Source organism: Gavia stellata, chromosome 11 (genome assembly GCF_030936135.1).
Source record: "Gavia stellata isolate bGavSte3 chromosome 11, bGavSte3.hap2, whole genome shotgun sequence".
NCBI lineage: Eukaryota > Metazoa > Chordata > Aves > Gaviiformes > Gaviidae > Gavia > Gavia stellata.
This window is the reverse complement of record NC_082604.1, coordinates 14,291,115-14,312,347: the sequence shown is the minus strand read 5'-3', so window position 1 is coordinate 14,312,347 and position 21,233 is coordinate 14,291,115.

Sequence of the window (21,233 nt, the reverse complement as noted above, 5' to 3'; positions counted from 1 at the left end):
CCAAACCCACCCTTTCATTTTCCCCTTAAGGGGGGTAAGAATGGGTTGGGAAAGCTTTTGCTGGAACTTTTATGAAATTCTCTATAAAAACAAAGTCTTTGGTGAAATTAGTCTCAGAGACAAAGGGCTGGGACAGTTGCTGTCTCCATTCAGGATGATAACACTTCAAAGCAGTGATTCTTTACTAGGAATGACACAGCCAGCAATGGCTATTACAAGAGCCATTGTATAAATATAGGCTTTCTTTGAATAAAGTAGTCTCTGCTTTTGTCAAGTAACAAAAATAATGATAACTTTAATAGGTAAGTGAAGAAGGAGGGAGGCATACACTAGGTGTTTCACTGGGCTCCAGCAGCCTTGGCTGCTGGCTCCAGCACTGCCATGGTCACACATGCTGCCTTTGGGCAGGCTGAAAGTCTGTGAATAGCAGTGACGACTTTCACAAGGGACTAGTGTAATAATGGTGACTTTTGATCTTTTGTGAGAACATTTTTGTAAAAGTGTTCTACGCCAATGTATCTTGGTAAAATTTAGTATGAGTAACAATATCGCTCACATACCAATGCTCCTGTTACCCATGTAATGGAGGGTCAGGGATCTGCATTTGCTATCTAATTGGACTTCATTATCTCTCCTTCATTAGCACAGGGAAATAAATCACCCTGACAGGGTCAGAAACCACAGATGTCTGCTCTGTTTTGTCCCTCATGTGCTTTGCCATGAAATTACATGTACGCCCTGGCTCAGTTTATTCACTCTGCGTCAGTCAGAAGCAGCCCTGGCTTGTTACGTTTCATAGCGTGCTATATGAGACGTGCAAAGCAAGTTTGTTCCCTAACAGGAGCCCCATAGACAGTTACATTTTCGAAGACTGGGTAGGCTGTTACACAAGATCATTAGAAATATTCTGTTAACTAAACACATTACTTTGTGACCTATGAGCTATTCTGTATGAAAAAGAACCCAGTTGAGACATAAAGACAATTAAATAAGACCCATTAAGAAACACATGACATGCAAAAATACATACCATGGTTTTGTTAATACCATTAGTAAGCCAGTGCTATTGCAATGCTAGAGGATGCTCAGTTTTTCCTGATCAGTTGTTCAGGAAGCTTGACACATTACTCATCACTTTCAGCGTGTGCTGTGAAATCAATGAGCTGCACATCGCTCTGCCAGGGTGGGCTACTTGAGCAAGCGGAGGAAGGTTTACCTAATTTTGGCCAGTTTGGGGTGGAATTGTGGGGTTCCACCAGTAGCAGACAGCCTGCTCTCTAGCCCTTCTCTTACTAAACGAACTAGTTCAGGTTGTCCTATGAAATTTTACACTTTTCTGTTAGAAGCATCTGATAACATTAATGAAGGTAATTTAAAAACAGCTTCCTCCACAACAAGACTTATTTATTGTCAAAGTTCTGTAATGCCCAGAGGAAAGAATTGAAACAAACCAACCCAGAAGTATTTAGGTCCCTGCAAATACTTGCACATTTCTTCTGCTTGGAGCCTGGTTCTGCAGACCAGTAAACAGAGACTGCTCTGCTGCCTTAGCGCCTAGGAAGCTTGCAGCCCATAGTATCTTTAAGCCAGTGATCTTATATGAAGCTTGAGAGGAATATTTCCAGACTAACTGGACCCAGGCCAAAGATATTTTTGAATTAAACAAGCTTAAAGAGTTAATGGCCAGCTATAACTCTTTGAAGTCTGACCATAGAATATCACAAGATGAAACAGCTATTGAGATGCCCATGCTAACTAATGAAATAATAAATTTAAAAAAATACCCATAGTCTCCCAATCACTATACTATCTGCTTAGTGATTGTTTCACCTCTCCTGAGGAAATTGTTCTGCGGGCATGTCTGGCTCTAGAGAGAAAAGTGAGACCTAATGAGGATGTAAAGAGTGACTGAGGTGGACTTTGTCTTTATTAAGTAATGGAGAACTACTAATACCTATAACATTTTATTGTTTTGAGGTATTAAAAGGCATTTCAAAAAGGCTAAAATAGCAGTAATTAAAAGACAATAGCTTTTCTGATAGCTTTTTGATGATAGCTTTTCTTAACAAACAAAAGGAAAGAAGAATTTTAAAGATATGAAGAAACAATCAGGGAAGATGGAACACCATAGCCAGAGAATAAGGAAGTAGAAGTTAGGGTGAAAAAGAAAACAAAAGGTAAGAAAGAGGGATTTGATGGTCATTTATGTTCAGCTTGTCTGCGATAATTCCAGCAGAAAACCCCAGGAGCAATTCTTCAGCAGATTAATACAAATCCTTATTTCAAACCACTTCATTTTTCAGAACTGCCATGTCACCCATTTTATTAAACTATCCTTTTTCTGGTTATGCAGCAAATATTGCTTCCTCTAAAGCCCTACAGCATTTGCTGGACTAGTGGAAGCTGCTTCCAGATAGTGTAATCCTCCCTTTGAAAACATACAATTCATGATGCGTGAAATGCTTGGTGGGAGATGGAGTGTGTCTGTAACACAAGATGGGAGTCAATGCAGGCTTGGGTTGGACCAGGCACAGCGTTAAAGAGCAGGATAAAAGCATTTTTGTGGCTACCGTGATCATATCAGTACCTAATAAGTGTGGCATCATTTAGTATGACATTGAAATAGAAGTTTGTGGGAACAGTTTTCAAGTTTGATATTTGGTAAAAACTTACTGGCTGGTTCAGTTTTCAGACAGAAATTTATTGAAGTTATGTCACACAACTCAATCTGTGATTAGTTCCTTAAATAAGGAAGCTGATTTAAAATCGGGCATAAGTGTGAAAAGGTTATGATTTGTGTATAAATGCCTGATTTGAAATCCATGGTGGTTGATGGGAGTCTTCATTTTCACTGTGATGTAATTCCAGAAATCATAGTATTTTTTAAATGACTGTTGTTGTGTACTCTGGGATTTCAAAACTTCCCACACAATGGAAGAGATATGGAAAGGGCTAAACTAGGAAATAATCTAAGGCTATAGAAATATTTAGAAATAATCTTAATTAATCATTAAGCTAAAATGATGGCAGCTTTCTTCTAAACAAAGAAGTGTTTATTGCCAAAGGTTTATAACGTATAGAGCAAAGGTTTAAAATAAATAAAAACTCCTATATTTAGGTCCTTGCAAGCAGCTGCAAATTTCTTCTGTCTGAAGCCTTGTTCACTAGACTAGGAAAGCCGGACTGCTGTACCCCAGCTCCGCTCTACTGGCTGATATTTAAACCTATGCTTATTTAATCAACATGTTTAAACTGAAAACCAGGGGCTCCACTGAATTATATCATTGGTTCTGAAAACACACATTCTGGATTAAAAACCAGAATTAACTACTTGTTCCCATATTTACCTTCTTACAGTATCTGTGTCCGTTTTGAGTGATACTTGGAAGCACACTAAGTGCACATGAGAACTGGGTATCTCACCAAAGTCTTGCTCACCATGACTGTAAAATGTTAACATTAAGGTCCAAAATGTTAATATAAGGCCCCCAAATGGCAATATTAACATTATAATATATTGATATTATATTAACACAGTATATTTAGAGTTCCAGAGTCCTCATTTGGATATAAACCAGAATGATACTGGATGTGGTGGTTTTGATATAACTGCATGCAGTTTAGCATTTGGATGCAGACTTTTGACCCTTACATACAGTCGTCTTTATTTTAAGGGCAGAGAACTGACTCCATATGACCTCCTTCCAGGACCAGTTAATGCCAAAATCATAAAACTAAGTGAGCTTTACAGCAGAACATGCATAGTACACACACAAAGGTACATCACAATGTGTTTTGCTTTTGCAGAAGAAACAAATAATTTGCAAAGAGAGCCATACAATATATTTTCCAAACTCAGTTAAATGTGCTTTGTACATTCACAAAAAAGACCGAATGTCAAAATATGTTAAATGCAGTGTATGTGATGATTTTTAACACATAAATGAGGTCAGATGATTAAGTGTTTTGGAGAAAAACTGTGAAGCCTTCTAAGTTGAAACAGAATGGCGACTCTGTGACAGTTTGAAATGTGACGTATTTCTATGCAGATATTTCTTTGCTATCTATATAAAAAGCCATTTTTGACACCTTATTTAAAATAAAAGATCCCACTTTGTATGAAATGATTCTGTATTAAGTGGAAAATGGTTTAAAGTGCACCCTTGACTTTTCTATTGGAGCAATGATTTCAGCAGATGGTTGAAATCTTGTCATATGTTCCTGTGATTCCATAACCCGAAGGCAGCTCAGGAACCATGCCACAGTTCAGCATCCTTTGAAGCCAATATGAATCCTTCCATTGACTTCAACAGATTTGGGATTACAACCAAAATTTCATTCTAATGTGAACCACGTTCATACCTCATTGGTTTTAGATCCATCCACAATTTTCTTCCCGATAACAGTCATAGAACTCAAACTGTTGAGCAGATTTCTTTTCTTATAGCTCACTTCTCCCGGCCAGGTATTTCCGTCTCTTTTTGGCTTGCTGTCAGTATTTTCTGAGATGCATTCAGGCACTATTATAAAGTCCACTGACCTCCTCAGGAATATGCGAAACCCAACCAGGAGTGCTTTCATACAGGTGATATAAATGGGGCAGTATACACTTGGTGTTGGATGTACCCAGTCTTGGAAAAAAAATTTGGGCTTCTGTGGTCTTTGATGTTTATATGTGGAAAATCATGGACCTGAATACACCTCTGTCTTCTGTGAGATTTCCAACTGTAAAATTACTGTATAGCAGAATAACTATAATAAACTGTTTCCTGTAAAACACTGGGCCACAATACTATTAACATAAATTATATCCTGTGAGTTACTGCGATACTGCTCACTAGTCTCTCTGTTGAGAGAGACCACAATGGAAACCCTCCTTCTTTCATTATGCAGAGGAGGAAAAGTCTTTCTTTAAGGCTGTTGTGCAGCAGGACTTGGAATAAGCCAGCACAGGGCAGCATACGCTCTTTCGACTTTTCTAGGGATTTTCTGATATAAGAATCTCCTCTACTCACAAGAACAACAAGAAAAACCCTCTAGATTTTAGTCTTAGTCCAAAAAGTCTAAAAAAACCATGAATACAATGAAAATGTAGACATGTCTGCTCAAGTGTGTTAAACACCTAGAAAAATTGCTTTCAAAGGAAATGTTTTAGGGAGATTCCCACTGTTAAAGTGAATCAGCAGGTTTTTTAATCAAACAATCTTCTGTTTGATATTTTATGAAGAATGCTGGGAAAATTCTGGCATCTTTCAATTCTTTCAATTCTTGCTTTTTTTTCCAAGAACAAATTTGAAGATGAATTGAAGTTAGAGAACCAAAAGGAGTAATGTTTGTGGAGATATTTAATTATTTTTTTTAAAATTGGAAATCAATAAAAGGAGTGAGTGGGAGAAATGTTTGAACCATTGCTTTCCAGGAGGAAAAACATGAAAAGTATTAGGAGAAAAAAACCCCAAAGCTTGAAAACAATTGTGGGGCTTTTTGTTTACACACACTGGGTTTTTTTTAAAGTTTCTTCTTTCCTATGTTTGTATATGTTCATGATTTTTGCATTCTCTTGACAAACAAACAAACAAACAAAAAAAAAAAACAAAAACCCCAAACCTATGAAAAATTAAAAGAACAAAATCCAGAACATCCTTATTATAGAAAGGTTTTCCATTTCTATTTTGTTATTGTTGAAAGTGAGGAAAAAAATGAGCACATTAACCAGTCATAAAATTTTGGCATTACTTATGAACATTCTCCACTAAGGGCAATGCACTGCTCCAGCAAGGGAAGTCAAAGTCTTTGAGTTCTTCACAATTTCCCATGTTTAAAATTTCTGTGTTTTTTCACTGCAGGGATGTTGCACTGCTGTTCCTGCCTCCTCAGGTGTTCAGAAAAGGGTGAAAACCTAAGAGCTTATTCAACACAATTAGCACAGCCAAATCCTAGAGAAGAAAGCAAACCCCAGCACAAATTCAACTTCAGAAAAATACACATAACTGCAAAATGGTGACAGCGGTGATATACAGGGACCCAGATTTCCTCTCATGTACTAATAAGAGAACTATTGTCCTCTTATTTTCAGTGACAGTTCAACCTTTGACCATTGCTGTATTTTTCTGCCTTCTGTAGCCTTGGTCAAGACATGACTTCTATACAAAATACTGTGAGAGTACTCTGGTGAACTTTCCTTTGATATTTTTTCAACCATAAGAAAGAATTACTGGATTTATTCTTTTGTAACGGTGAAACCTGCTTGAAAATGCCCTGGCATGTATAGGAATAATTTATTTTGTTCCAGTTAACATGTGGAGCGATTTGCATTATACTGCATGTTCATTTAGCTGTTATCACTGTGGGTGAGTTTCCATTTTCCACTGTATGTCTGAGTAACGAGTTGCTAGAAGACAGTTTAGGAATACAGGAAAAAGTGATCTACAGTAGCCATAAAAACAGGTTAGGTGGAAAACCGTCTTACCTTCAGGTATTGATATTTCATTACACACTTCAATCCCTATTCATCAATTGCTCATAAAAATAAAATGCTCCGGTTAAGCTGGCAAGGACTAGAAATGCCATATGTATTGCAGACTACAGTCCCGGGCAAGTAACAGTCCATTGCTCGATTACAACCCCAGCACCCACAAGACGTAGGTCTTAAACACCTCAGATAGCATTCCTGGCCTGGAACGTGCGTGTCTGCAAATGATAAATATGACACAGGAAATAGAGAACAGAAAAATCAGAGATGTGAGTATCACATATCCTGAAATGGAAGTAAAGATGGCATTTCTTAGTGAGAGATTCCTATGACCAGAAGGAAAAAACCAACCCTCCAAGCCCCAACTATTGCCAATATTGGAATGAATCCTTTGGCTGCATTGTGCTCTCTGTTGAATTGCATTACTGCTAATAAAGATGGAGCAGAACCAATATAGTTGTTGCCTGCGCAAAGATTTAATTTTCAATATTCCTTTAGAGTACGAAGTTAAGTATATGCATTTAGTTGATTTGGATGGCACTTACGTTGCCATGTCCTTTGCTGGGCTTGTCATTTATTGTCTGTGCACACAATGCTTCATGCACATGCAATGCCTATCCCTTATTCTGCCTGTGCCATTTGGGCAGTACCATTCTACAAATACATAAACATTCTCCTAGAGTGAAATTTTTGTAGTCACAGACTGAAATATGACAACAAAAATGCTGAAACAGTATCTTTTTCTGAAGGTTCACAGAGTTTTCTACTTCAGATTTTATTTTAGCTGTGACATTTTAGAGGCTTAGAAAATTGCAGGACAAAGGTTTGTAGTTTTCATGTGGGTTTTGTTGTGCTTTTGTTTTTGGAATAGGTATTCTGGACAACACGAAGCATTATTCGCTAAAGCCGTATGTGGCCAATAGAGCCCTACAGGATATTTGGATTCCTCCCATAATTACATCATTTCTCGGTAAGCCTTCTGTATAAACATCTTGCTGTTTGGAAAAGCATTTATTTTGGTCTTCTGTATTCTTTGCCTGTATGCTACTTGCGTGACTGAAAATCTTTCCTGAACAAAGCAAATTACAAAGTGTCATTGGAATGGCTGAATTCCATGGAAAAGGCCCCCAAATAACAGACTTAGAACAACCACAAAATGTTGACAAAAAATTGCACAAAAGTAGTACCTTTTGTATTCTAGAATAAACCCTACTGTGCTAAGGGAAGAAGGTGGAAAGCAGAGAAATGTAACAGATTCACTCTGCAATCAAACAATCTTCTGTCCGAATGTTAAAGCCGGTGCCATAAATGCATTGCTTTTTGTTAAAAAAATTGTTCTCCTCTGCTTGAGGTTCAGAGTAAGATAAAGTTGAAAAGTAATATTGTTGAGTTAAACCTACTAATTGGGACTAGACAGTCTGGGTAGGCAAGCTCACTTACATGTGTTTGCTCCTGTACAATCCTCATAAAGAATGGTGCAGACCAAGGCAAGAGCATTTGCAAGCACTCACTGCTCTTTCTGTAGCCTAAAGGCTTTCCCTCTGAGTGGGTTTGAGGTCTCTTACAAAACCTTACCAGTCTAGTAACAGTGAGTACTGAGAGATGTATGAGAACAAAAAAATCTCCTAAAATCCTCTTAAGAGAAAATATTAGGAAAGCTTGCATGTATTAAATTACATTTAACAAACATATTAGAACAGTAATCATTTAAGGAAATGGCATTTTTACTTTTTCAGGGAAATGCTGTTTTCAAATTCAGCCACGTAGGAGGTGCTGACCTTTCTCTTTTTGTTTAGCTGTATAGGTTTGAAAAATAGAAGCTACACATTGAAAGAGATATGCCATGTTGAACAGTTGTTTGATTTCACTTTGTATTACCAAAAGATCAACTTAAGCCAGAATTGTATTTTATGTTAGATACCTGTGACTAGTTTCAGACATATCAGAGCTTTTTGTTAATGATGGCGATTATTTGTGCGAAACCATCACGTTGCCCCATAGCAGAAGGCATTGGGAGCTGTACGCTAGAAATGGAGACCCAGACAACATGCATAGTAGCCCCACACATTTACCTCACCCAGTAAAAGATGTTCATGTGTATCCAGAAATTATAAGTGGGACATACAACACATGGGCTGTGGTTTCCTCGGCAGTGCTGAGACTTATTTAACTTACGTGATGGATGGTTTTGATTATGAGCAAAGAGAGAAAGAAAGGGATCCAAAGAGTAGCCTTGAGTTCGATTCTGAGATATCCAAACAAGTAGTAAAACAAATGCTTTCTTTGACTAATTTGAAATAGGTTTCACTGATTTTGGCACAAATATACAAGTAAGAAATGCTCTTCTTGCAATACTTCACTAGCTTACTCTCAGGGAAATTTCAAAAGCTTCTGCTCTTATGAAATAATTTACTTACACAAAAACTGTACATAGATGAAACTACTGGCTGCTCAGCTCCAACCTATACATTTTCACCTAAAAATAAATTAAATTGCAGCAAGAAGGCCATACAGTTTTATTCCACAAGCCAATAAAAACATTAATAGTTTAACACTAGGTGTTTATTTTGAACAATGAATAGTAAGTACTACATGCATTTTAGTTAAAAATATCCTCCAAGTGGGTTGGCTAAAAATCACCTGGTTGGCATGCTAAATGTTTTATATTTGTCAAAGGCGTGAGCTGCTTGAGATTCAAACCCTCCACAGGGCAGGCGGTGGCCCCTGTGGCAGCTGGGCTGGCTTGGTGCCAGAAAGACAACCCATCCTTACAGGGTTTTTGTTCTTGCTTAAGGAGAACGGAATCTGGATAACTCGTAATTTAGGTATCAAGAGCAATGCCCATTTGTACTTTCTGGACGTCTACTGGTTGTGTGGTTTTGCATCAGATATGAATCAAAAAGTATGTCTAGTTTAGCCAAATTGCTTAATTTCTCCATACCCCTGGGTAAATGTTCAAAAGATATCTTTCACTTGTCTATTATTCCTTCACTATTCTCTCATGTAGCCCTTCCTCCTCCTGAAGAGAGGGTTTTCTTTTCTCATTGGAACTATTTCCTCCCATCAACAAATACTTTCTCACTGTTTTTTTTATGTTGTTTCTGTTGGTATTTTATCATTATGCAGACCGTTAAAATAAATAATGTCTCCTCTGCCTATTTGCCTTCAATTAAACCGAGTCATGTTAGTTATAAATAAAAAAATGCGGCAAATTGAAGAATGACATTAAAAAAAAAATCTACCTTTCAAATTTTCCTTTAAAAATAAGAAGAATAATTTTGCTTCTGCTATGAAAAGCAAGAGATCATAGACAACTACTTATTTTCCACCTATTTAAAACACCTGAAATTAATATCAATTTTATTTCATGAACTTCAATATTTAAGCAGACACATATTTTCCTGTTGAAAGGCTATGCCACATTCAGATGTATACTACAGCTAATATTTAACAGAAAACAAATAGAAAACATGCTTTATGAAGAATTTTTTAGCAGAACCTTAGCTAATGGACAAACTCTTTTTGATAAGTACAGACCTGAAGCTGCATCACTTCTATCCCTGACACCCAGCTCCAATCCCTCTCCCTCCTGAAATATTTTCAGCTGGAGGTTCAGTTAATAGCCCATTACATTTAGGAACCAGGTGTTTTGTGAAATTGAGCCATGGAACAATTTCTGTCTCTTTAAGGACTTCTTCCACCAAAACTTTGGAAGAGATGCAGGGGAAGAGTACGTCAGACTTTCAGGAAGGCATGCAGCCTTTTTCGCTGTGCGAGAACATCTACCTCCACTCTTCAACAACCGAAGTCATTCTGATTCTGCCATCCCCCTAATGCGAACCTGAAGCAGCGTCACTATATGAACTAAGGCATGTAAAACACGTAAGAAACAGGGTCAATCAGTGTGATTATTTTCAATAATTTGTGTTATTTTCACTAATCTTCGCTTCTTTCTCCATATCTGTAAGTCACTAAATACATTGACGAATTGCATATTTTTCTAAGAATAGGATACGTAACTTGGACATCTGAGCTGTGAAACAGAATAAAGTCCTGTGGGAAGTGAGTATACCTTAATATCTCTTACCTTCTGTCCAGGTCCCACATATTATTAACTAGTGTCTGTATGTCAGCTAGCATCTGTCTGTCTAAAGTTGTGCATATGCTAGCAAAGTGAATAATTTCAAAAGTAGAAGTTTTCAGTAGGACTTTGCTTTCCCAAAGCAATTCAACAAAAAAAAATCCTCTCCTTTCTATGATTAGTCCATGGCTATTTCCATGCTTTTTTACTATGGGGTGAAGTAGCACAGCCTCATGCTATTGCAGAATAATAATGCTCAGATGGTCAGTTCAGTCTGAAGATTGTTGTAACTGGGATATATATCCAGTATTTGCATTGCTTACTTTGTAAGCACAAGTCACTAAAATATCTTTAACCACACTTCAGACATGACCTTAGAGATTAACCTCTGATTAGTTTACTGACCTCTGTAATTTAACTTTGTGTTCCTTGTTATTGAACTTGTCTAAATCCCAGCAGAAAGGGCTGGTTCGAGATTTGAGGCTGTTGAAAGATCTGCAGCTTGATTTTACCTCTGTTCTCTGTGTGTTTTCCAACAATTGGAGAGTATTGCAGATGGGTTTGTAAGCCTGCACAGACATGATTAAGGATATAGCAATTGTGTGACATCCCCTGCTTCCCTGCACCATGGCAAACCCAGAGAACACAGTCACAGATGCAAGGTTGAGCAGATGCACACACACTTGCAGTACAATATTGCTACAACTTCTGCTGAAGAAATGGGACCTCAAAGTGCTGTGTGTACCTCTTAAACCACATCTAAGATTATAAACGCGAATACTTTGGGGATGACAATAGGGTATGTGTATGAAACCTAAAGGTCTGGAGTAAGCAAAATGTAAAATTCTCTCTTCTGTCCTTAAAATCTATGAAATTCTCTGATGTTTAAGAAATGGTAGCCATCCAGTGGGATGGTGAGGGAAGGACTCAAAGAGGACAGAAAAGCTGAATGTTGCAGCTAAAGAGGAGCAGAGCCGAGGGACTGCCCTGAGGGCAAGTAAATCTGTGCTGACTCTGGCTGCTCTTTTCAAGCAGCTCGAATCAGACCTTGTCGCAGCTCCCGCTGGCCACCACCTGCCTTCCTCCACCTGCCCCGTGAGCCATGCTGGAGACACAACCCTGTTAGAAGGAACAGAATTTTTAAAACATGTTTTATTTGTTATCAACTCATCTCTGTGACCAGATCAGCACTGGCATGGCACAAGGAAGGGCTCAGTAATAAAAGACTGAGCAGGAACGAGGGGCAGACAATGCCATTGATAACATGACAGATCTAGATCAGCCTAAAATAGTAATGAAGCTTCATCCTGCAGATGTCTGTGCCCACCTCAGAAGAAACTGTGCACTCAAAGACTCCTGAGGCATGTGGGCTTTGACAAGGTAAAGCTAGTTTGTTCAAGTGCAGAGGGAAATAAAGAGTAACAGAAAAGTCGTGCCTCACTGAGAATAGCATAATCCAAAAAGCATACATCTCAAAAGCCAAGGGAAGATAGAGAATAACTTGGCGAGAGCCAAGGTAGACCCTGATTTATTATACAGATAATGTTCTTTGGCAACCTACAGTAAAGTGATGAAGAAATTTTCTGGGTTGGGACCTAATTTTATACTAATTTTTCAATATGTTTAATTTTGAGCTTGGCGTAGGAACATCAGAAGGAGAATATTACTTGAAGGAGCCCAATTTTCTGTATGAATTGCATCTAACAAAAAATTTATGATTTTTATGAATCTTTATAAGCTTGCATCTTTCCCCTATCAAACTTAATTTTAATTATTTGTCACTCTCAATAAGCTGTTCCTAGCATATTTGCAAAAGATGTATGCAATGCATTATGCTGTGCAAGTTTCTTCCATGGTAGCCGATGAGAAAAACTAACTTACCGAGAAATAATTTTTTTTTTCTTTCTATTTTAATGATCCAGTCCTCATTCCAATGTTATTGTGAAATATATTACCATAAAGGTATATTCTGACAGCTGTTCTGAAGCTGAATAGAGAATAATTAAAAAGAATAGCAATTAACCTGTCTTCGGGAAAGCATTGTAATGTAAGTGCTGCTTCAGGGAAATTTCTCTTGTAAAATCAAAAGGATACACAGAAAGCAAAATAATATTTAAGGGAAGCTGCCAGCCAAATTATGTTCAGACAAGTTCAGTACAGTTGATTTAATGTTCCTTGGCCTTCCTAGTCAGAGTCATGGTTTTGAGAAACATATTAGGAGCATTTAAGGAGGGATAAATATAGAGGATATAAGATGGAATAAAAACAGCATTACAATTTAGGATTAGAAAAATGAAATAGATTTGAAAAAAAAATATATGTACTCATAGGAAAGGAAAACAAGCCTCATGCAATTACATTTAGTTGTATTATTTGTGGAAGTCTGATTTTTATACTTTTTACTGAAGAAATTGCTTAATTCTCTGAGGCATGTTGGTAAAAGCATTAAAAGTGGTTATACTGGGTAAGACTAAAAGTGCTAGTATGCTGTCTCTAGCAGTGACCAAAAGCAGATGCCTAGGGCAGACCAGACATGCAATCAGAAACTACCTCACTCAGAGAATGTTTTCTTTTTTTTTTTTCTTCTTCTTCTTAATGGTTGCTAAGATTTGGCTTTATTTTTTCTACTCCCTGAGCTGATGTTCTCATGGATTGTGTATTACACTGCAAGATGCATTCTGCAGTAATTTAGAGCCCATCACGTTATATGTGAAATTATGATTTGCCTTTCCCTCATGCATATAATTTCACATTTACTTTGTTGAATTTTATCTGCCATTTCAATGACCAATCACCCATCTCTAAGGGTTTTTTCTGTATTTCTTTAGTGAAGCTTCAATCTCTACTCCTACTCTCTGTTTTCAGCTCTTTAATCCTTCCCTTTTCGTGAGGGAGATTTTGACCCCTTCTGGAAAGCCAAATAGATTGTAGCAAGTGGACCTCCTTTATCACACACTTCTTTTTATCTCCTTCAAAGAACGATAAAGACTCTCATCTATATTCTAGTTTATCTATTTCCATTTCTCTTGTACTTTCTAATGATTTTAAGGTATAGACATTGTAATTCTGTGGCTTTCCCACGGCTCCTATTTGTCATATTTTCTGTCTTTCAGCCCTCAAGTACCAAGGTGGTTTTGAGCTAGAGGTCATAAACCAGAGACAATTCAGTTGCTGCATCCCAGAGTAACTTCAGAATGGCTGGGGATGGTCCTGGCAAATCTGCCTCTTGCATACACTAGTCTGTTGTCTGGTCCCTAACTGTTTTTACTGATGCTTATGTTGATAGGTTCTTAACTATCCTCAGCTATCTCATATCTACTGTATACCTGAGTTTCACTGCCCTGACTCCACAGACAGGCAGTGGACACAGGAAACCCCATAGTTCCCTCCCACTGGGCTGTAATTGCTTCCTTTAGTGAGCAGAATGGGAACTGAACTGTGCTATAAAGCAAGAAGACTCTCTCATGCTCTTGAGGGGAAGTCTGGCCTCTGCTAAGTTGACTGGAATTTTTGCTGCTAATTTCAATTAATATAAGTTGCCAAATTCCAGAAGTTACTTTTCCAACCCAATAGCCAACGAATAGAAGCAACAGGAAAATAACTTTTACAGACAGGGGAGCAGCAAAGTGTTCTTTCCATTCCTCTTTCTGCTCGTTGAGAAAAAAATTGCCTGCACCCACAAGCACAAATACTGAGGAAAGTCTAGTACTGAAAATCCAGTCTTTTCCATTCAAGACTGAGGACTCTTCTTCCAAGAAATTCTGGAATTATTGACAAGAAGAAGAGTCCCCATCTGCCTTACTTGAGCAGTAACAAAAAGAATATAGTAGAGACCTGATCTAGCAGAATCTGTCACTGTATCCCCTTCAATCAAGAAAACCTGTCTGTACACCTTAAACACAGAATGGTTTTCCAAGGACTCAGAGAGAAAATATTCAGAATGCCACAGCCCACAGCTGCACTGGCTGCATGAAATATTACAAAGGGTCCTTGCTAATATAAAAAATGTCATTGTTCAGCAGCAGAGACCACGAGCTACTTAGCTGTAATGTCACACAATTAGGTTTAAGGAGGAAGGAACAACAGCGATGTTTGTTCAGTAAGAAAAGATTAAAAAACCTCAGGAGAGTAAAAGAGGAACTGGAATTTCTGCCGCAGGATGAGTCAGATATTGTAGTGACAGCCAAACAGCTACCATGACCGAGACATGGACTGATGGCATGCACTGCTTGGGAAGCTGGGTGAGAGCTGGAGTTACAAGAATTTATCTGGAGCCAAAGCACTTTGGAGAATTACTGTAGCTTAATTTCTGTTGGTGTTGAAGGATGCAGCTGTCCTAAATCCTTCACCTGATATACCTCTCCTTTGCTTAAGCAGATTGGAAAGGGCTAAAGTTAAAAAAGACCAATATTACTAGGGAGATAAATGCTGCTGGGATCTGTATCATCATGAGATACTTTAACTTCCCAAATGCAGACTGGCGAGCAGGTATTGCCAACAGGGTTCAGTCACTGCAGGCTGTGACAGGTGAAAGACTTCACCATTTCCAAAGCAAAAGGTGCTGTTCAATCAGCCGTGAATTTCGGTGAAAGGATTAGTTTGAAACTGACGACTGCAGAAGTGATGTAAATTGAGAGCTCACACATTAATTTTTTCTAAATATCATCAACAAATAGTAAATTTCAGTTTCAAAAGGGCAAGCTTTTAGAAAGTAAGAGAAACAGTTAATAAAATTAGGTGGGATGGAGACTTTGGTTTATTTTTAGAATAAAAGCAAAAGCTGTCTGAAATCTCTATCCCAGTAAGATGTGAAAATTAGTAGTTGAGAGATTATTGGACAAATAACGTCCTCCGATAGGACAGCAAAGAGCAAGCAGAACACCTACACAGAATGGAAAAAGAGATTTATTTGCAACAACAGCTAAATCTTGGAGATTTAGGCAGAGAAAGGCAGATCTAGGGAGAAAAGGAAGTGAGAAAGTGAAAGCTGCCAGAATTTGCAAAGGAAATTAAGAATACAATAAAAACCTTGGATAGCCAAATGAAAGAGAACAACAGAAGAAGTGAGATTTAAGGCAATGCAGAGGGCCTCTACAGGGTATGAGTATGTTAACATTTTCACTAGGAATATGAATGTAGTTTATGGATGTGAAGATAGGCTAGCTAATACAAGAGTGTGTTAGCTAGAAAGTGTGACAGCAGAGCTGGCAGTCAAATACAAGCACCTCAATACACTCATACTGAAGGACTTACTATTCCAGCCCCACAGTGCTGAAAAAGCTGGGATGAAATGTTGCAAGACTATAAAAAGGAGTTTAATAATTCTTTCAGATGTGGGTGTAAAGGAGACGTGATACCTCGTAGCTGTGAATATAAAATCTGGCAATGACACTGAAGAACGGAAGGAGACGGGGAAACGCGTGGAGGGGGAAGTGAACTGATGACTGCCCCAGCCAGGGGCGCAGTGAAACAAAAGGGGAAGGAAACCAAAGATGTAGAAGGAAGAGGACTTGAAGAGCAACACCCAGAATGCCAGAGCAATCCACTCCTGTCTTTTAGACACATGTGGGGTAAGTGTGTGTTACCTAGATTTTAAATAAGGCTTTGGTATGTAGCTGTGCTGGAGCTAGGAGTTAAGGAAGGGGAGGTGAGCTGAGTGTAGGTGCTGCACGGGGAGCCAGGAGCGGGGAGGCTGCTGGACTGCTTCGGTTTGGGATGGAGTTTGCTGAAGTCATTAACTGTCTTGCCTGCAGCACCAGGAGCTGGATCCAGTGACCGTTCAGCCCTTTGTCTTTGCTTTTGGGTGGGTTTTTCAGTTGTGTCTCAGGTCAGGAAACTATTCTAGTCTGGAGTGTGAGCTCTCCTTTTCCACGTACTAAAGAACTGCACCCGTTCCCACATTACAAGTTACCATGCACCTTTAAATATGTATTCACATGGACCAGATGGTCATAGATATTTAGGTGCTGACAGGCAGCAGCTAGGATGATTTCTAAGAAGCAATGAGGGAAATTTAGTGCCTAATTTCATAACAACACTCTCCCACTAAGATGGAGTGCTAATAGCCAGTTATGGTGTAAGGCATTCTTTTTGGACTAGAGTGACATTTATCCATTACATTTGTCTATTTAATATGGACATTGTGTTGCCAAGCAAATACGTACAAGTGACAGTAGCAACTTTAGCAATTATTTTCACTTTAATCTGTGTATTTTGATCTCTTTGACATTTCCCATTCTGTGGTCAGCAGGACCCAATCATTTTATCAGCACTTCAAGTGCTACAATATGCCACCAAGACTGGAGAAAAATGGGGATAGAAAAGTAATCTGTGCAACAGGTAGGGGTCTTTACATATAGATAGCATGTTTAGTTTGATAAATAATTCTTCATGTAGTCAGATATTTTTCTAAATATCTGCTATCAAGAAAACACCCAGAAGGTGCCAAGTTCCATTTCTGTTTTCTAGATGCAACAAAATGGACTGAATTTATAAATGCCATTTGTATGCCAATCGTTTACTGACATTAAGTTCTGAAAATTGTGAAGAGGCACGGCAAACGAGAGGCTATTTCATTTTAATATAGAACTGACAGTTTTGTGACCTTTCTATGTCATTTCTTGTACGATCTTAGCAAGCAGCATGAGTGAAAATGACATTTGGAAAAAGAGTCCAGCATGGTGAATGTAGCGACAGTTTGTTGTTTTCTGTTCTTCCCAGACATCTGTCTTGAAAAGAAGGGAAATCTGAAAGTCAAAAAATTGTGAATAGAGCATAAAATTGAATAAAACTTTATGACAGATTTTACTGCACTAGTTTACCCTGCCAAAAAAGTAAATGGTTTTTTGGTTTCTTTGTTCTTCGTTTTGTTTTGCATTTCTGTGATGAAATTAATTTAAAATAGGGAAAGATATAGTTTGTTCTTCTAAAAGAAAACATATAAATATGTAGACACGGTGTTAACATGATAACAAAAGCCAGACTCCTAAATTTACCATTGCATTTTTGCATATTTTTTTTTTCCAATATAGTTTACAATCATTCCAGGTTAGGAAAAAAAAGAAGACAACACCAAATATCATGTAGAACATGTACGAGAGTATTTCAAGATTGTTTTCAAAGCATAGTGTTGGGACACGTTAGTCAGGTACGCAAACAATGTGGGTAATACATACCAGCTACACTGTGTTTGTTTGATTCCTTGTAAATTCGGATCTGATCCCCTACCCATAGCAGTGACAATCCAGCTAAACCTAGGAGGGAGCTCACGCTTGATCAGCATCTGTCCCCAGGTTCCTCCCAGCTTTGGAGATGAGATACTGCAAGGACGGTAAGTGATCAGTTCAGGTCAGCAGAGTTTGCATAGCTTCACCCCTGGGTAGCCATGGGCTGGTCCGATGTTCCGTGGTGCACAGAAAGCAAATACTCAGAGTAAGCAGCACCCCTGCTTTGCTGGGCAGCAAGGAGCGCCATGCTCAGTCCCTTATGCTCACGCTGCCTTTGGAATGGGTGTTCCTCCTCCTCCCAACATAAAGACATTTTCAAAATGCAAGAAAGTATTGATCAGGCCTTACAGACTCTTTTTATTGTGGGTGTTTTTATTCTTGCTAGTTATTTTATTTGGCAGATCTTTTCCCTTTTTTTTTTGTTCTTCTTCCATCAGAGCCTGCCCCTGTTTTGGTTGCAATTTATACAAGTAGCCAAGGTTAGTCTGAAGCATGTTATAACTGAGAGCTATACTTTTCTCCCAGATCTCAGTTTTTCTGCATTATATATGTATATATATATAAAAATACATACATAGAGATACATACTTATGTGTGTATGTTACATAGACATAGATACATATGCATATGTGAGTATTTATATACACGCGTATGAGAAACCTAGAAAAGAAAATCAACCTTCTAGATTTCTTTGCTGAAGATTAGACTGATCTGAGTGCATTCTGATTTCTAACAAGATATTCTGCCAGAACCAGCAGTACAGTAGTTAATTATCTTCAGCCAGTTGTAGTTTTTGTCACTTTACCGCTTTATACAATTGATGATCTGGTTTATTCCATTTTAAAGATGAAATATATACCATTTTGGTTTGCAATAGGATCCACAGAGAATATCCCTTTCCATAGCAGGAACATTTTTGCAAAACTGAAGCAGACTTTCCCTTTTTCCTATTTTTCATAATAAAAAAAGACTGACTGTCTTTGCTAGAGGGACTTAGGGGAGGGAAAAAATCTTTATCTATGTATTGCTTTTTCGTTTTACTTTTTAATAACCTATTTATTAACCATATCCAAAGAACATATTTGTCTCTTTATTTAAGTACCTTCCTTTAGCCTCCACGGTTGTGACAATACAACTCTGAATGGCATTTTTTGGGTGTAGCATGTAGATGAACCTCAGAACAACTTTTTTGATTAGTCACTGGGGTAAAGTACTAGGGAGCGAAGGAGGAGGAAGTCGACTCTCCCTCACACTCTTTCTGGCAACCTTTACATGGGAAGGAGAGAGGTCCCAGTATCTGGAAGAACTGCAGGGAGCTTCTAAGCTCCCTCTGGGCCCTGCTCCACCACCCTCCCATCCTGGCACACTCACACACCCGGGCAGGGGAGAGGGAAGCAGGGTCAGGAAGGGTCAGCAGACCAAAGCAGTATTTCCCCAGCAGGCAAATCCCCTCCTTGCCTTTGCAGCAACTCCCATCCTCTTGGTGCCACAAAGGTACTACAACCCAGTAGAAAAACTGCCAAATATTTTTCTTTTTTAATGAAACTAGGAAGGTTATTTTCTCAATTTCCAAGAAAAGAGTAACTGAGGTATCTATTTTAACTGATCATAGCCTGCTAGTGCAAGCTACAGCTGCAAAAAGGTTTTAGCAGCCTCCTAAGCTAAATCTTATTTTTCACGGCTCATTAACTTTGGTGACGTCTGCTCCACGCTGAAATTTTACAAGATTCTAGCTCTAAAATGCTTTCTTTAAAAACTGATAAGTAAAAAAGGATGGCAAGTTCAAGAGTATATAAAAATAAATAATTTATTAGTGTTAGACACTACTTATGTACAGGGCTTGAAAACATCTGACCAAAAAAAAGGGTGGCAAAAAATTACCACTGCTAATCACCTTTGAGGTCTGTTCTGGATACATTTATTGTAGCTTTGCATGAATGTCTTCTTCAAAGGTAAAAGGTATATGCGTTTAGGCAGCTACCAAACCCAATTTCAAGCAGAGAATTATCTTAGCAGCCAGAAAGCTGTCCTTTCCTTCACCCCCTCCCAGTGCTGTGCAAGAAAAGAAGAGGAACATCTGCCAAGCTTTCCTCATTCCTTTGCTGGCTCATTGAAGGTAGTAGTCACACTAGGGTGCTCACAGCCTTCCCAGAAAGCCTTCACAGCTCACCCCACAGTGACAGAGCTGCTGCCTTCCCCAGAGAGCGGCAGAGCCCTGTCCTGTCCTTCTCCTCCCTGGGCAGCGTGGCCAGAGCAGAGCCCAGGGAAGTGCCTCCCGGAGTGCCCAGCCCTGCCTCCAGCTGACCGCGCTCCCCATCGCAGCGAGCGGCAAAACAAGCCTGTGAGTTTTCAATCCTCGAGTCAGGAATCATTCCCGAGTCTAGGCAGCGTGACTTTTCTCAGGTCTTCACTCAAAGGTAGAACAAAATAACTTTCTAGTCATGCAATAATAATTAAAATGAAGACTCAGTGGTGCAAAACAACTCTAAAACATCCTTGAGTATATAGTGGGACCCTGTTCATACACGATCACTATTGCGGGTGCAGATTACTAGATTATTTAAAGCAAAGGGTGTGCTCTCCCATTACCTTTCCCACCACCTGGAAAAGTGCAATTGCAACCTCAAATAAACCTGGCTTTCCCAACAGACCAGAGTCTAATATTTGTGGGGTAGGGAAGGACAAGTGTGTATTCAACACTGCTTAGATTATTGTGTGACAATCTGCATGGCTGGGAGGAGGCCAGGGCTACTGGAGAAAATAGTCAGGAATACAATTAGCAAGTTTTGTTTCTGCCACTACACTTTTGCTTTCCATTTTTTAGATAGTGACAGAGCTTGGCTTTGTATTTTCTGCCAAAAAATATTAGTAGTTGGGTTTTTTTATACTCCCTTTCAAACAATGATGTGAGTTTTGTCTTTTTGGAGAGAGTGGGGAACTAACTGCCTCACTTAAAGCAAGGAGGACCTTTATTTTGACACAATAAGGATAATGTTTCTAATATCAGATCAGTTTGAAAAAAGCTTTGAGAGAAGTGTTGCCAGAGAATCCAAATCCAAGTCAATACATTGTCTTATCAAAGTCAAATTACTTTGTAAAAGTATTTCATGGAAATCAAATTTATCGATGAAAAGATGGGAGAAAGAATGTTCCTAAAAGTAAAGATTTTTTAAGATTTTTTGGATTTTTTTCTTCTAGGTTTCTTAATTTGGAACTGCTTTTTATGCTATACTGTATATCATACAACTGAAACTGCTTGAAAGAAAGTAAAATGGTTTCAATATGTATGAGGAACTTCTTTCCATATGTCATCAGAAAAAAATAACTTTTTGAGAACTGTTTTCTCATGAGACAATATTTGCATCTCCTGAGATGGGGTAACACAACACCTGCTAAGCTGTGAACAGCAGCACTTTTAAGTAGCCAGTGAGGATGACTGGTCCAAAAGACCTTC